The 10,948-nt window shown below is 34.3% G+C and overlaps 1 long non-coding RNA gene across 2 annotated transcripts; it reads left to right on the top strand.

Moving 5' to 3' along the window:
• Window positions 1-6,747: 6,747 nt before the first annotated feature.
• Window positions 6,748-10,601, top strand: LOC123524237 (uncharacterized). Of its 2 annotated transcripts, XR_006681243.2 has the most exons (4): window positions 6,748-6,921; window positions 8,939-9,030; window positions 9,706-9,795; window positions 10,149-10,601. It is a non-coding gene; the product is annotated as an uncharacterized LOC123524237 (long non-coding RNA). The 2 variants fall into 2 exon arrangements; XR_006681242.2 differs by lacking the exon at window positions 6,748-6,921 and having other exon boundaries at window positions 7,395-9,030.
• Window positions 10,602-10,948: the final 347 nt, after the last annotated feature.

Below are 10,948 nucleotides of genomic sequence, written 5' to 3'. Positions count from 1 at the left end.
TAGTGGACCGCCGTGAAACCCCGCCCCGCCAGGTCAAATAAAATGCACAATATGTAGAAATGGAAAGTATGATTAGTATTATTTATCAAAATAATAACATATTTACTTATTTTATTTTTATGTAATGACGTACCGGAAGACTACATCATACATGTATTAGTTTGACAATAACCAGGTCATTTTCATATGTTTTCTCAGTTGTAAGTCCCGTAAAACTAGATTCATTTTTTATATTTGACAGACACCATACCAATATCTTCTTTTATTGTTGTTATTTTTGGAGGACTTAGAAAGTTTAATTATCTGTTAATTAAATAGATCTACATCGTTTAGTTTTTCGACTTTCAGTTGTTGTTTTTTTTCAAGTGGTGTATGCAAGTGCTGAACTAACGACTCTCGAAAAAGGTGACGTAATTTTATTTGGCCTAAACGATCGCGAAAACAACCAAAACGTGTTCGTGCATTATTATTTTTTATTTGTTTATTTATTTTATTTTCATTTGTCATTATTATCATTCTTCAAGTGGTGTATGCATGTCCTGAATGAATGCGTCTGGAAATCCGTTCGCTTAGTCTTTTAAGTTTTGTTTTGCTCTTGTTTCTTATCAATTACAGATAATTGTCAGCGCTATGTTTGAAATTATTGTTACAATAATCCCATTTTCTCTTGAAAATGCATCTTCTGCTCCTCAAGTAGCCATGCCATATGGTTTACTTCTACGTCATATACGTTAACTGTAACTTTAATACGAGGGGTGATCAAGAATACCCATGGAATGTTTTTCTGATAATTTAGTTTTCCCCATTGAAAATATTTACAGAGAGTACTAATATGTAACGGATGCTTGCCAAAAAAAAGTTCATAATTGCTGTCAGGTCGTTAGTTACAAAAACGAAAAGAAACGCTGAAACGGGGAAGGTCATAATATACATGTACATGGTTGCCACAATATATTGAACATATGGTGCACTTAACGGTTAGGTATAATGTTAGTAGAAAATCTTTTTTACTTTACACGTTTTCCTACTTAGAAATTATAAAGCAATACATATACTCATACTCATTGCTTGTCATGAATATAGACCTTTCAAAGGCGTCATAATACTTCCGAAATTTTGTATGACGTTACGTTTTGGTCAAAAGTTACCTGAATATTTACTACGAAAACATTGTCCATGTCATATGTTTTCTGTTAAGAGCTACTACCTTTTCACTCAAGTTATAGTCAAAGAACTATATCATAAAGGATTCTTATGTCATCAAAACTCCACTAGGAACTAGATCTACATGTATATGTACTCCTGAAATACATGACAGGATTTTCTTCTAAAACATTTTGATCATTTTATGAGTAAAATGTTGTCTGTATATTCCCTATAATGAAATCATTATTTTTCATTAGGTAACACGTAGTTATTGTTCCAGGAATAGGATAGGTCTGTATGGTGTTTATAGACATGTGAGGAATTTATGTACCGAGTGAGCGTAACGTTAGCAACCACGTCCGAAAGTAATTTGAGAGTTGTTGGATTTGATAATAAAACAGTTGCTACCTTTCGTGTGAGTTTATCGACCTTGGAAAAGAGATTTCGACCTCGGACTATTCCATCCATTATCACGTACGGTTTTCCAAGTCCTCATATCAACATAATTGTACAGTTTCTATTTTGAAAAGGAAAAACAGAATTTATTTCAGCCTATTACTCCAGGAAAGAAATTACAACGTCTCTTCAGCGCTGTCAGGAATTTAAATTCATGCCTATTTCTCATTTTAAAAGACTAAACTTTTACACATAATTAGACTGAATATTGCATACTTTATGAAAATTCACGTAATCATGTATCACCCCTCGAGTAAAATTTTATGCTTTACTGCGTCTCATTCTAAATCAAGCTATTATAGAAACATCTTTAACGTCTTAGAACAAACATATTACTGTTTCCTAGGTAACGTGAATATCAGTCAGAGAATTTCCAGGAAAAATAACTTTTGTATTCGTTATAGCGCTGAATTTTACGAATCGCTTCTTCTATAGGGCTTAAGGCAGAAACAGAACAAAAACATGTCTCCAAGAGATATTAGTTAAACTTAAGAATGTTTTCATACCCTGTGGGCTTGAAGAACATTCGTTTCTAAGACAAATAAGAGCAGAAAAAGAACAGATTATTGCACTCGTTTTTACCTATAGGGCATTTTCTTCACCCAGTGTTTAAGCATTTCTGAAATTAAGTAAAATTGCAAAAATTGGGATAGTTTTTAAAACATATAATATCCCACTAACGTTATAGGGATTTCAGGTCTTACAGGTCACTATGAATTCATGACGATATCTGTATTATAAAGCATACATTTATGTCAAATCTTTTGCATTTTTACATATTAACAATGAAAAAATGTATTTAAATCTACAAAAAAAATCTTTATTAAGATTTTAAAAAAGTTGTGTTGCTTTTATGACACACAAGAATATTCAAAATGAAAAAAGAGTGTTGGTGCATCTAAGAAATATATTTAGAAAAACAAACTTAAAACCTGGTGAATTTTGATATTTAGGTTTTATTTTTACTTATACTTCCTAGACAATATAAAGTTCTATGTTGGAAACTTTTATTTTAGTTGTAGCTTGTCATTAAATATACCGATCAGACAAATATCAGAACCAAGCCTGATCTATTTAAATAGGTATTTGAAATTACCGACCCCTGCCCTATTGTGCATCTTACATCAGATTCAGGCAAATGCCGACCAGCAATAAGAGTAATTTGTTTTTCGCAAGGTAGAATCTTTTTGGTCAAATGGTACATTATTAGCCATATTTTGATGATTTAGCGTTTGTTTTCAAAGTAAATTTTATAAGAAAGAAATATTTAAAAAAAAAAAATTCAAAATGACGGACATACTGAAAAAAAACACCTCGTAAATCTGTATAATGACTGTTCAACTATAGTGTAAAAACTAACTTCTATATACAATGTAACTCATTTGTGTTATCAAGTTTGATCTTGAGCTTCCCCTATGAAATTATTTTCTGCCACTTTGCGTAAAAAAAGGACTAATTTTCACCGAATGTCAAGCTTTCAAATTTATCTTGCGCATGAATACATCCCATTGCAAACATTATATGTAGTCTTTCGGTGAATAGTATAACCCTTTCTGAATGTATATTACATGTCCGTAATGTAATATAGCTGTTTGCTTGACTCGGAGCGATCTCTCTTTAAGTCCTTTACAAATATCTTCTCTTTCTTTGGCATAAAGAAGCATGGTAACTGATAAGCCAAGTTTCCAGAAACACCGCCTCCTGGATAGGTTAAACTACTTGCATCGGAGAAAAGTTATGTCTTTTCCAATATATAGTAAACTGAATTTTATTTTATTTTTCAGAATTTATACGTACATTACAAAAATGACCGAGATTACTGAGTACACGGAATATAGGATTGCTGTCATTTTGTGGAAAGCATTTCCGCCTATATGGCTTGGGATTGGAACATTTGGGAACATTTTGACGATTATAATACTTAGTCAACGCAAAAGTCGCCAGTCTTCAACGGCAATTTATCTTGCGGCTCTGGCAGTGTCAGATTTACTCGTGCTTTGGTCGGGTCTTTTAAGACACTGGATAAAATATACGTTCGAAACAGACCTCGTGGACCTGTCCGTAATTTGGTGTAAAACGCAAATATTTTTAGTTTACACAGGATTCCAGTGTTCCTCCTGGTTTTTAGTAGCCGTCACATCAGAGCGTTTTATAGGTGTATGGTCTCCGCACAAAGTTAAATTTATTTGCAGCCCGAAAAAATCGTGCGTTATTATTGTTATAATCACCAGTTTTTTCGTGCTTTTAAACACTCATTGGTACTATGGATTTAGTATTATTTCCCACTCCACAAATAATGAAACAGATGAGTTTCATTGTGAAAACATTGACGATGACAATTATAGGACTTTTTTAGAGAAATGGGATTGGGTTGATTTATGTTTAGTATCTTTGATACCTATGACTTTATTTTTGTTTGCAAACTGTTCAATTATTTTCTTTTTGATTAAAAGGAAAAAGTCGACACTGAACCGCATTGCACCGCTTAATGGAACAGCAAGCGCCCCGGGACGCAAAGTGTCACAAATGACAGTAACGCTTGTTGTAGTAAACATTGTTTTTATCGTCTGCTCGACTCCAATATGTATCCACATTATTACACAGCCATATACGGTCGAAGTGACAAGTCATGATACGGCTGTACTCGAACTGTGGTGGGCTGTGGTCAACTGCCTTGCCTATCTTAACAATACTCTCAATTTTGTCCTCTATTTTCTGAGTGGATCAAAGTTCAGAAAGCAAGTGAGGGCTTTCTTCAGACGCGAAAGTTCTACAACACTGTCAGACATGTATTAAAAGGTTGTACTCTGATATCAGTATAGATGTATAAATGTTAATTATTACATGATATAAAAGGAAATGCATGCTAGATTGATGACAGCTCGAAACGCTATATGTTAATAGTGTTTTATGGGCAACTGTTGAAAACAAATGAAACACATGTAATGCCCTTGCTTTGTGCCTTGTTTCAGGTGTAACGCGTTGTTATTTGGTATTTGTGAAGCCATGCTGGACAATCTGCAATAGGTCCAGAGTACATATTTGTTTTATTTTCCCTTTCTTAGTAAAGGGTGGTGTCATCCTGGCGTGTCAGAAATTCTGACGTAATAGTTTATTCATAGCAAATCTCTAAGCAAACTATCAAAAGAACAAATAAATAAACCGTAAATGTAAACAAAAAACATAGGTGAACAACTTAATTTGAGAAACAAGTTAGATTGAATGTATTGTTATTCTTTTATTTTTTCTGTGTTTAAGCAGTGTCTTCGAGACGGGAATACACAAAAACGGAATACTTCTTAGCCTGATTTTCAAAATGAAAGTAAATAAAATGTTGTATCTAACAGTTTATTAAGAATAATCGTCGGATGTCGAAGAAATGGCTCTCATGATTTAGATATTGACTCTGGTAGATATCAAAGCAGTTACTAAAATACGAGGAGCGTTCGAGTATTCACCACCATGTGATTTACACATTTTCAATCTTCTATTCCAATTTTAAAGGCATTTTTATAATCTTTTCAAGCTTACTGTGCATACACTGGAAAATAGCTGAACCAAGATTTTTACATGTTTGATAGGGAATAATTAGTTTTCAATAATATGTCCGCCATAACGCAAAGACCAAATGGCTCCCATGCTGGTACCTTTAGTATAGTCAGGCCTAGACCCACTTGGACTGTTTATACGAAATAGAAAGTGACTACTAATTAAAGTGGTCCAAAAAATGCACTTCCATGTCATTGATGAAATATGGTATAAAGAGCCATAAAAAGATGTGGCAACTGTACTTTTAGCTTACTTTAGTGCTGATACCATTGAGAAAAGATCAAGCCACTTTCATTGTGAATGTCCAGGTTTTAGTTTTGTTCATTGAGAAATGTTCTACAAACGCGTTGTAACTGCACAGCAAAAATATATACAGCACATTGTGGGGGCGATATTTTTCAAAACAGATTATTTCTCAGCAGCGTGAAGTCAGCCGCATAGCAGCTTAGCTGCCTGGCAGCGTTAAGTTAGCTCTCTTATATGTAACAGAACGTCTTAATACTTGTTTTATTATTATTATTTGTAAGGTGACATATTGCACTAACTGGATGTTTATTGTTTTCATGCCATTGAAATATTATACAGAACTAAAAATGTGGTTTAAATATTAGTGTATCCATGAAATAAAGAAAGAATTACAATTGATACCATCTAACCACAAACATGTACTTACTACTGAAATATCTGGCCGATTTAGGAACTAAATCGCCGTTGTAAAGGTCCGCTGTAGCAGCCGAGAAGAACCAAGAAGAACAATGGAAAGACAGGCAAATAAGGCAAGTGCAATGTTTACAATGTAATACGAATAGATAAGCCGCAAATGCAATGTTTACAATGTAATACGAATAGATAAGCCGCTGCCTCAGTAGACTTGTCTTACAATTTTCAATGGCGTTCAGGATTGTACCCAGCAAACACACGACGTCGCAAAGACGTCTTTTTATAGTTGTTTTGGGGTCGCGACGTCGGTGACCAGAATCAGACGTTGTTCCAACGACTTTACACCGACCAAAGTCCGACGTCGCTATCCCGACGTTGTTCCAACGGCTTTACAGCGACCAAATCCGACGTCGCTAATTCCGACGTTGTTCCAACGGCTTTACAGCGACCAAAATCCGACATCGCTATTCCGACGTTGTAAAAACGTTGGAACAACGTCATTAGATCTACTGAAACTTTAAACTATTTCAAGCTGCAAAAATAATTTCATTGCGTGAATACTTTATTGCATATTTGTCGTTTAGCGCTATTCGTCATGTCGTGAGGTTAGTAACATTAACCATCTAACATTAACTCGAAAGAGTTCCGTCCCATGATTTCCGACATGTGTTCGAAATTGACCAATCAAAACAGGTCTAGCTCTTCTTCTTCTTCCGTTTTTGTACATTACCCTCTCTGGAGCATTGTCGTACAAAAAAAAAAACATGGACGTCTAGCCGCTCACCGTCTTATCAGTTCTAAAAATAGAAACTACAAGGGATTTGTTTACAAACACCATCTAGTCTAGTCCTATATCATGACCCGCATAAAATTTGTTTGACTACCACACCCCTAGCTGCTTCCAACAAGTAATGCTGTTTGGTGACAGATATCAACATACAAATGGCATGTAACTGTTAGACACTAAGCATACGTGAATTTATAAACTAAGCTCACGTGCCTTTTTTGCCCTCGTTCATGTTGTTGATCGGAGTTTTGAAAATTCGTGGAAGTATTTAAAAAGCGCCCTGTACAGATTATATGTCAAATCATGCCATGGCTTCTCCACCTGTAAGTATGTTGTTAGTTTTTACAGCAGTTATTTTTTGTCATGACGTTTTTAAAACTGTTGAAGTTATAGCTATAACTTATATTGTCATATATTTTCGCGGTAGGCCTATTACCGGTAATTTGTATGTTGACATTGTTGTGCTGCATGAGGATAAATTAATAATTATGCATTTTAGGCTAGAAATGGACTTACTTAAAATATCTTGCATGCGATGAAGATCAGACTGTCAACATTTTGCAGTCTTTTACTGTTTACAGTGCAAAAAATAGTTAGAACTTTCCATAAATTATAAAGGTTTTGACAAAGGGTTTTTAGTTTATAAATTCACGTATGCTTAGTGTCTAACAGTTACATGCCATTTGTATGTTGATATCTGTCACCAAACAGCATTACTTGTTGGAAGCAGCTAGGGGTGTGGTAGTCAAACAAATTTTATGCGGGTCATGATATAGGACTAGACTAGATGGTGTTTGTAAACAAATCCCTTGTAGTTTCTATTTTTAGAACTGATAAGACGGTGAGCGGCTAGACGTCCATGTTTTTTTTTTTTGTAAACAGTGATGTTTTTCTAACTGCATCAATATTCTTAAAACACAGATTCTATCAATATTTTTTTTTATTAATTCTGATCAAAATTCTATCAAGCCAGCAAAAGTCTGTATATGAAAAAAGTCCCTGCCCATCCCCCCTTCTGCATAATAACGTGCAATGCATTCACACGCCATCCACCATACAACAAGAAAATTTAACAGAAGTGCCATCCATTATCTAAAGGCAACAGAAATATAGCCGGGACTATGCTTACTTGTCGCTGTCACCATATTGACTAACATAAAATCAACAGTTTTTACATTTTGTTTGTAGTCATTGCGTGACGTCACATGTTTTAGAGATTTCCTGAAAGAAATCATGCCAAATAAGTTTAGACATGTTGAGACAGCGACAGTCAAGTTATCACACTGTCCCGAAACATCCTGTTACGTTGTATTTGGACATCTCCATATAATATAATTTATTATACTGCTTCACATTCGTTTGATGCCTGATGATTCTCTTCAGAAGTAACATAATAGTCCAACTAATTTGATGCGATCCTAGGAAATGTTGGGATAATTCTTTTCATATGGGCAGTATCCCCACTTGCGTCAAACACTCGAAAGACCAAAATAGTTGAAGCAATTTCCGATGAAATTTTCATCGCTGCCAACGCTTTACATGCTATAGGTTTAAATGCCGATTATTTTCAAACATTAGTCTTAAATTCAAATAAACTTACATGTATTGAACGGGGATTCAATTTCTCAATGATTTATGCCAAAATTATCAAATAATATCCAAAATTACTTATTTTCTGGTGATTTAAATGTATGTATGTACTGTACACGATTAAAGTTTACCGTGTCTCTACATGCAAATATGCGAAAACGCAAAACCAATAACTTCACATGACTGTGTACTGTGATTTATATTCCATTATTTTGGTCCTTCAAAGTTTTGACGTTTAGATTGCCCGTCACAAATATAAAACAATCTGAACGGCGAATTATTTTGACTAGTAACATATATGCCTCGTGCAGAAAACCTAGGATCTGTTTTACAAAGACTTTGGTATGTCTGAGTTTAGTCAGGCATAAGTTTTCATAAACCTTTACCCTGCTAAGTTTCTAAAATGAACTGATCCATCGTTCAGTTTGGACAGTACCATCTGTTTTTCGAAGGGGTGTTCACTGAAAATTTACTGACTGAATAGCGAACAGTGCAGACCATGATCTGCCTGCACAGATGTGCAGGCTGATCTTGGTCTGCACTGGTCGCAAAGGCAGAATCACTTGTTGCTAGTAGGCTAAAGGTTAACCGTAAACTAGTTGTGAAACTGATTCAAGGTTGTTTACATCTAAAATGCAAGACAGTAAATTCTCAAAATTTATTTTATGCATGGGTGTACTACTGTTGTGTGTGCTTAAAATGTAGATTATTACAAATTAGCTCTAATTTGAAATTTTTTGCTGTTGACAGGTTTCCATGTTGTCTGCTGTTGGAAGAACATCTATGAGGGACTGTGAATAGAATCTTTATCTTCTGCTTATATACAACACTTACTTTGATAAGTAAGTAATATTGGAATAAAGTTTCCATAAATTTATTACCTGTTTTTTACTTCCTCTTGAATAAAATATGCGTGAACTTAACTGAAACTCATCTGAATCGTGTTTCACAAGCATTTTTGTGCATGTTTTAAATTTAGAAGAATACTTTAAGAGAATGAAAAATAATAATTATGCAAGAGTTGTATTTGTCTTGTGTCAAGTTTTTGTTGAACCCACTTACGGTGAGCTCGATATAGTCGCCACTTTCGATGTATGTGCTTGTGTCTGTCTGATTTTGTCCGGACCATAACTTATACATGCATGAACCAATCTTGTTTATATTTGGTATGAATGTTTACCTAAGTGAGAAGGTGTGCCATGCGTAAACCCCATGTTCCTGTCTCAAAGGTCAAGGTCACAGTTAAGAGGCCTACGGTCATACTGAAGTTTGTCCAGAGCAGTTCTTCTTCATGCATGGTGGGATTTTGATGTAACTTGGCATGAATGTTTACCATTATGAGACGGAGTGTCGTGCGCAAGAACCAGGTCCCTAGGTCCAAGGTCCACTTGACAGCTGGCGGGCTCAACACTCTGCTCCTTGGCATACTTGTCTTATTGATTTAATTTTTAGTGATATAGATTCAAATTGTACCTTTTTTATTAACTTTTTATCACCAAATTCATTCTGTTTCACAGGTTGATGACAATGAAACTAATGACCATGTTAACATCAGAGGAAAAGCAAACTGGGAGAAGAAAGGACAACATTGTTTTCGATCTTGAAGGGTAAATATTTAAGAAATGATATTTGATCATACTTACGTGAGAATGGTGTTAGTAAGAATAGAAATTCTAGCATTTGAATGAACCCGTCCAATGTATTCAGATCTCCAGAAATTTTGAAAACTCAGTATGTCCGAAATGAATTCACGACATCGGCGCTATCCCACCCACTGTATTAACTATTACCGTATAAACTTTGTGATAAAGTAAAGAAATTAGTATGTCATGCATTAAAAATGATACACCGTCACCTTACCATACATTTAACTTTATACATAATTCTAATATGTGTGATCATCTTCTAGTTTTTAACAAAACGTTTAAGTTTACATGTGTGTTAAAATGTATATTTTCAGCCTGCGTAGACATAGGACCAGGAAGGGGAGCTAGGAGTGGGAGAAGTGCCTGTGACTGATATATGCACTATCAGATAGAAATCCAGTTCAAAAGGAAATCTGAAATAGTGAAATAGCAGAAATCATGACTTACATACTGTGTAATCTGCTCTAAAACACAAACATTTGAATTTAAAATGTGTTAAATGCAAAACAGTTCTACTTACAAAATGAATCTTTCAGTAAATTCTAAATGCAGCTGAAAAGTGATATACATGAAATGTGTGAAAACAGTGCAAGTTAAGTTTGATTTTTTGTTGTATACAAAACTGAAGAACTTGTATCCAATTCATTTTCTGGATGCACAGTGTTATTGGAATTTTTTTCAGATAATTTAAAATTCTACAAGGTGAAGATATTTCAAATAGTATCTCGAGAAAAATAGTTTGCACAATGAATTGTTTTTCAAAAATTTGCAGTTGTTTGTTCATTGTTTTGCCAGTCCATTACACTTAAACTTTACTTTATTTATTCTTAATATTTTTGTGAATGGATTAGATTACTCATTCACAAGGCAAAATCAAGAATTTGTTGGTTAAGGTTAATGTTGTCTCAAGCTAAGTGATGGGCAGACTTTATCCATTTGTAGTGATTTTGAGAATAATTAAAATAATTTGTCACATAGATCAATATTAAATGACCTGGCTGAAGGTTATATATGAAAAAAAAATGTATTTTGTTTAGATTGTTCTACATAGAACTTTTTTGCAAGATTTTTTATTAAAATCATTTTCGGAAACTGCATAAAAGACGCCGCAATT

The sequence above is a fragment of the Mercenaria mercenaria genome, chromosome 3 (genome assembly GCF_021730395.1).
Source record: "Mercenaria mercenaria strain notata chromosome 3, MADL_Memer_1, whole genome shotgun sequence".
NCBI classification, from domain to species: Eukaryota; Metazoa; Mollusca; class Bivalvia; order Venerida; family Veneridae; genus Mercenaria; species Mercenaria mercenaria.
The sequence above is the reverse complement of the archived record's forward strand: the minus strand, read 5'-3'. Positions and strand labels throughout refer to the sequence as shown.